This window comes from Lactuca saligna, chromosome 4, assembly GCF_052625555.1.
Source record: "Lactuca saligna cultivar CGN05327 chromosome 4, ASM5262555v1, whole genome shotgun sequence".
Classification (NCBI taxonomy): Eukaryota; Viridiplantae; Streptophyta; class Magnoliopsida; order Asterales; family Asteraceae; genus Lactuca; species Lactuca saligna.
In genome coordinates, this window is record NC_136420.1 from 112,504,100 (window position 1) to 112,511,703 (window position 7,604).

Below are 7,604 nucleotides of genomic sequence, written 5' to 3' on the forward strand. Positions count from 1 at the left end.
AATGAGACATAACAATTTCCATGCTTGATATACATCAATAAAGCTTCGGCACAAATGGCACATAATTCGTACAATTTCTGATTAATACTTTGGTAGATTTCAAGCTTATAGCCCTGTCTAACCAATTGCCAATACCATAGAATAGATGTCATTCTCTTATGGAGACATGCTCTACATGGTCAGAGGCTACATACCAGTACCACCGTGAATCTAAGTCCTTTCACTGATGACATGGTCAAAGGTATAACTTTGCTATCATAAATAGCGGAAATAATAACAACTAAAAAGCACATAGCACATATAGCACGTAACATACAATTGTTCATATATATTGAAACTCACTTGGAAATAATTGAGGGTTAAAATAGTAATTTATGCAGCACTTCGTTCCTATAAATAACTTTCTTCTATAAAAATTGGGAGCTATATTGAAAACCGGGCTCTGCGAAAGTAGATCTTCAAACCAAAAAGATAAATTTCTCGGGGGTTTTGGGCATTTCGGGACGTATTTCGAGTGTTAAATATAATATTGGGGCTTCGGGGGATGTGGAAATAGCCAAAATACGGAATAAGGGGTGAAAATGGCAAAAATCCAAAAATAGCCAGAAGATCTCGCAGGCCTCCCTTTTATAGGGTGCGAGCTTCGGATCCGACGGCTGAGAAACAAACACGCGGCAGCAGATGCGAAGGTCGGCCGAGAAGGGTGAGTCAGCAAAGGCAGGTGGCAGCGAGGGAGTGAGACAGGTGGCTCGGCTCGCAGAAGGCATGCGTCCGAGCACGGAGCTTCAACGCGACGTTGAAAGCAGCTGTGTCTCGGATGGCTATTGGTCGCGACGTTGGTCGACGCGGCTACTGTTCATGCAAGGTGACTCACGATGTTGGACACGGGGCACGATCCGGGTAAGGCGGTTACTATTCATGCGAGATTTCTTGGAAATTGTGCCCCAAACTTCTAAAATCCATAACTTTCGCATACGAGCTCCGTTTTTGAAGTTCTTTATATGCATGCGTAGGCGGGAATATATTCTACAACTTTCGTTTAGACTTCATCGGATAATTTTGATATTAATTTTAATATTCTTATTTTTAACAGACCGGGACAGGAAAATCCGTTAAAAATTCATAACTTCTTCATCTGACGTCCGTTTTTGTCAGACTATTTACCGTTACACTAGTATTAACGAGACCTTCAATTCACGTTTAGGTTGTGTCGGCTAAATATCGCTCGATCTTTATTTCGAGTTTTCAGCTGTCTACCGCTATTCTGAAACTTAGAAAAATCATAACTTCGTCATACGAAGTCAGATTTAAAAGTTCTTTATATGAAAGTTCATTAATTCCACGAGTTCTACAACTTTCATTTAGATCACTAACGCTAAAAAGTAGTTTATCGGAAACTCATTTTTTACTTGACATAGTGTTTGCCGGTTTTATCGCGAATATTCGATTGGTCATAACTTCATCGTTATAACTCAGATTTCGATGGGGTTTTCGCCTAAACATTTCGAATGAGATTCTTTACAACTTTAAATAATACAATTTTACTTCTTTCAAATTTTATATTTTCGCTAAATTTCACTATTTGACATTTGATTGGAATCTCATAAAACTTCCAATACTTTCTGAATGATTCTAAGCATAGTTTTACTTCATTTCTAGTAAAAACCATCTGTTAGAACTCAGTATTCAAATTCACATAATATTTCCTAATATTATTCACTTTTATAATTTACAATACACGATGGTTACATCACGATATAAGGTTGGTGTTTAGCATTGCACCTTTTCTTAAGGCGACAATATAACAATAAATTATTATGCAAACAACTTGCTATTTAGGTGAGTTTCTCAGTATACTCGTGGGTCGAAAGCACCAATAACGGCCATTAGATTATGTTATGTATCCTTGTGTATAGGATGTCGGTATACTGTAGTGACCTGTTTTATTGGTAGATCTGTTTTGATTACATGTGTCAGCTGGTTATTTGTTGATGTACATATGTAAACATAATATGGTTGGGTTGAGGTGGTCCTACTTTATGTAGGAGGATAAGATGCTCGGGCGGCCCAATTGATAATGTGGCCCGAAGGGAGCAGTCCAGATTACGTTATATGCTCAGGAGCGGTTGAACTTATTGCTGAAGGCTCAAGTAGCAATCGATCCTTATGATGCATGCATTGTATGCATGCTTTGTGTGTATATTGTTGCGTGGGGTATTTTGGGGGAACTCGTTAAGCTTTGGCTTACAGTTGTTGGTTTCAATGTTTCAGGTACATCACATGATAGGTGTAAGGCAAAGTCATGATCATACACATCCTCTTATTGATTTGTGTTTGAGTTATTTGGATACTTTGATTATATGTATTTGACTCGAAAACAATGGTTTATATCTTAGGGTTTTAAGGAAATATTTTATAAAAATGAAAAAGTTTTATCAAGACTTTTGTGATGTTACAATTTGGTATTAGAGACTTGGTTTGAAGGATTTAGATTAACACTTATGTGATTCCACACTCAAACTATGGATCTACAAAAATATTTTTCAAAAATAAAAATTCTAATAAACTGAAGGAGAGGGTGTTATGTGTACAATCAGTCGAAGCTAAAGTAAAAGTTATTCCACAAGATACCCACGCATGTTATATGTATATTGATGATATGTTAGAACTACATGCTAGTTGTAGTCTAGGGATCTTTAGGAATTGCATGATAGAATTTTCTGATTTATGATGCTTAATAACCTATGGGATTTCATGTTACGCTTTATGGAACTAACATTATTACTATGGTTGCTTAGTGTGTGCATCATAGCTATATATAACTAAGATTTTATAGCCTAAGAATGTTTAATTTAGCCTTATTTCATGTTCCTTGTTTGGTTGTGGGCTTAGGGTAGAATCAATTATTCGACTATCTATCGAATCCAATGTTATATACGATTAGCATACACCAGGTGGTTGTAGGGTTTGTGGAAGTTTCATGAGTTGGGTGTGGATTATTAGAAGGCCAACAATAGTGAGGATTTGATTGTTACTCTTAAGAGAGTGGGTATAGGGAGTATGTGTTCCCAAGTTGTTTTGGGCCTAATGGCCAAGGTAATTTGTCGCGATCCTTCGAGACAAATACAACTATGTGTGGAAGGTAGTATGGGGCCTTACTATTACAAGCACATGACCCGTATGCGTATCAAGGAAGTCACGGGTTCTAGGGAAATATGGTTGAGTAGTGATGTGTTAGGGTATAATGTGATTTTTCTGATGTTTTTCGGTCTTAAATTTCAGTAAGTATAGCACTAGGGTTAGTTATATCCCGTCCACATGTTGCCGGTCTTTTGGATACGGTTTCTCTAGATGAGGGTAAATTTCTTGCTTGTTCAGGCCCAAGTAGCCATGGCAGTTTAGAAATGAACGGTACAAATTTTTACGAGTTAGTGATCTTGAGGTGTCAAAGACCTTGTTAGAAGTAGTGCCACTTTGAGTCGTGAGAATCTTTTAGGAAGCAAATGTGATGATCGACCCAAGGATTGCAGCCTGAAGATGGGTATTCGGCCAATGATTGGGATACCGTCCTCTACGATAGGTTTATGTTCTTCAATCCTCTCGTGTTTAAGGGAGAAAGGATTGGTTTTGTGTCAGTCGATAGATGAAAGAAATGAAAGGTGATCTTCCAATCCATTTATGTCACAAACGGATATTATTCGATTTGGGTTGAATCGTTTCCATCTTATAATTGGAGAATATTCGTGGCTCAAATATTCTTTTGGTTTAGTGGCCTAGGTGAAGGTCATGACGGGAGTCAGATATGTGACACAGTTTTAAGAAGATCGGGTGTATCTGAGTAGGTTCAAAATGTTCCTGATTTGGAAACGAGATTATTATTATATGATGATTTGTCGGAGTTTGAGCACCTTTAAGGAAGTCTTGAAGCTTCAGGGGAGGATAAGGATGCATGTAAATTCTTCAAATTCAAGTTTTGGTTACGGGAAGTTTAGATTGTAAGGTGCCTCGTCAATCCAATAGTATTCTGATCGATTTCACTAAGATTGGGGTGACGATACCACCCGGGGGGGGGGGGGGGGGGGCTTTTGAGTTCTCTATCTAGGATTCAAAGTTCCCTTAAGATTGGATGATTATTTTTCAAAGTATCATCTTGTGTCATATTATGCATTTTGAGGGTCAAGGTTGGTATGTATATGTTTGAGCTAGTTTGAGTCGTTTATGTTTAAGATTTTTGGAACCTTAGGTGGGATAGAACTTGGTGTTCTTCTTGGAGGATCATCGACCAATTCAATTTTATGGTTTCACCACAGTTGATCAAGGGAATCTACAACTCAAGTGGGCAAGGTTTTTGCATTAGGGTCATTGTTACAAGCAAGTTACCGTAGTTTTATGTCTTCAAGAACACATGCATTGTCCTTGCAGCATGATGATGTTGGGTAATGAACTTGTTGTGTTCAGTAGTTCCTTTGATAATCATTTGGGTTCTTGATAGAGGAGGGTTGAGCCGCTCAAGTTGGTAATTACATATAGAGTTTGTGTTTGTTATTTTCTATTGAGATGGAAAATTGTTGGTCTTTCGATCGACCTCAAAGTTTAGTAAGAATATTTTCATGTTAGTTTTGTTTAGTATGTGTGAAATCAATGGGTTTAGTTTCGATCTATTCTTGATTGATTTGTCACTTCTTTTCTAATTAGCATCTGGGAGCCAAGCAAGAACCTCCAGGCGGTTCTAATTGAAGGTGCAATTGGTGTGTAACCCTTCGTCGAGTTTTATAAGATGTATGTCTTGGTCTACGTATATGTGTAATATTGACTAGTTAGCTGTGGAATTGTGGTCCTTGGTAGGCTTGAGTTGGTAGTTGTCCTTGGTTATCGGATATTTCGAATGTAGGAGTGACGTTGCTCGATTTTTCAAGTGTGATGTAGCATACAAAGAGTCCAATTTTTTCATGTCGTGTTGTTTGGATTGGTATTGAGATTGATTCCACTAGGGTGTTGGAAAAACTTCTTGGAAATGTTGGAATTCTTCACCGAATTTGGAAGTGCTGTCAGTTTAATTACAAATTAATGGGATCTGTCCAACTTCATTTAAGGTGTGGGATCTTATTTTTGTTATTAGGAGAAAGTTTGTATTAGTCGTTGACGTTCATCACTTCTTTTTATCCACTGGTACTTCACCCTTTGGCCAGGTTATGAAAAATTAGGAACACAATCATCCTGGCGAGTGTTGTATTTTCTTCGGGGGAGTATGAAATGTTGGCAGTTCAATAAATATTGTTGTGAAGGGAGTTTGTGAATAGAGTAAGTGATATGTGATTATTTATTTATATATGTTGTGCATTATCTTTCTATTTTAGCTACAATTGTTCTTATTTTAGGACAAAAGGTACTTAATGATGGGTTTTGACACGAAATGTAAGTTCATTTTTCACAAAAATCGCCAACGGTAGACTTTAAAAATAATAAGTTTATTTGTTGTTCATAACAAAACCAAACCATCATGGATCCATTTATAGAGGTTAGAATGAAATAAAAAAAAACCAAAGAGTCTTTAGAATGATAACCTTTGAAGCCTTTGAACCCACTTGTTTTTGGGGTGCTGATGAAGATATCAAAAATCAAAGAATATGATTTCTCTAAAGGTATCCACCATCAAGAATATGGCACTTGGAATGCTAGTTCCTTCTTGTTTCTTGAGTGTCTTAAGTCTTTAAGTTCTTAACTCAAATAAGCACTAAAGGAGACAACTCAAGAGGAGCTTTAAACCACCAAACTAACTTCAAACTAAAGAGAGGATGGGGGAGGAAAAACTTAGAAAGCAAAAGGGAAGAAGAAGAAGTGTTAGTTTCTCATGCATAATTCACTCTTTATATACTCCATGCAAGGTAAGGCCTAACCATTAAAATACTCTAAAGTAATGTTAGCCTTTACAAGCATGGGAGACAAAGAATGGAGGTTGAAAAAGCAACCTCCATCTTATTTTAATATTTTGGGCCTACCTCTCAAAATAGGATGGATTATTTAATTTTTATAAAATCTAATTTTGTAAAATATAAACTTTTTCTTTAGGTAAAAGACAAAAAAAAATATTCCATCATTAAAATACACGAATCGATATTATTTATTAATAATAAATATACAAAATGTGTTAACTTGATAAAGGTGTGACCATATAGGATCATATATTATTAGCAGTATCTCTCCCTAATGATTATTGGGCATATAGATTCAACAATCTCCCACTTGCACAAGATTCATTATAGACTGACATAGATAGTAGCTGAAGTCTAACAATGGGCTATTACCCCTAACAACATATGAAGGTTGTCATTATATCAACAACCAATACAAGGAGCTTTAAGCTACAATTGTTACTAAAGGTGTGGTATCACTCATTCATTTGTCTTATACATCATGTTGAGCATAAGATATGGATCACAATCAATCACCTTTAGTGTTCAACTTTGAGTAAGGCCTTAGGTGTGTCTAACTATCAATGAATATGAAGGACAAATCCCATATTGACTACATATGCCCATCAATGTAGTTCATGTCATACCTAACGATGACCCTTATTAAATGCCTTTAACGGAACAACATTAAACCATGTCAAAGCACAACAATTCCTACACTTCAAGTCCCAAATATGTATCTCAGGTCTAAGAATAAAAAGATACAACCTTGATCAAAACATCACTCTTGACTACAATCCATAAAGTGATTTTGATGCGGGTCAAGTCCAATACTTATTCTCCTAATCAAGTACCTATTAAGTTAGTAGCAGCTCTTGCTATTCTCATCTCCATGAGAATCCACCAATCCATTCATACTAGTCTTACCTCATAGATGCTCGCACAACTATGAACGACTATGAACATTTAGAATATCCTAGTGATTCGAGGATTTAAACAAGCTAATATAGAACACACCAATTATTGAATGAAAGACTCATATCCAATGTATTAGTTCAGTACAATATATGTTGCTTCTAGTGTTCTAATATCCAAATACTAAATTTTAATCAAATACATCTACTTATATCAACAAGTTCCTATAGCATCAACTTGACTTTCATGCATTAGCTAATGAATGAACTTCGTTAAGTAGATTTGACAAACTTTATTCGTATAAACTCTACGAATAAAAACATTTTTAGTTTTATATAAAAATCATATATTAATAAAACTATTGAGAATGAATTTGATGCTTGAATATGACTTAGACACCAATATTTGTGAAATGGGATTATTCATAGTCATAAAGAACTATACATTAAGCATCTTTGTATGTGTTTCACCAAACCATAAGGCACTCTAACTCTGATGTGTAACTGTAATTAAAATCTTCATGGAAACACTATCCATGTAACTTTCTCTTCATTTATAATGTGGACACACTGGATTGTGACTGAGAGTCATCTCAATCTATTTGAAAATTTAGCACATGTGTAACAACTTAAAACATAGCTTCTCTAGTTCTCACAAGTACTTTAGAATGTTCCTATAAGTCACATAATGACTTGTTCTCAAATTATATTAGTATCATTTGACATTACCTAAGCATACGACTTATTTGGCCTTTATGCATAATCATGACATATATGA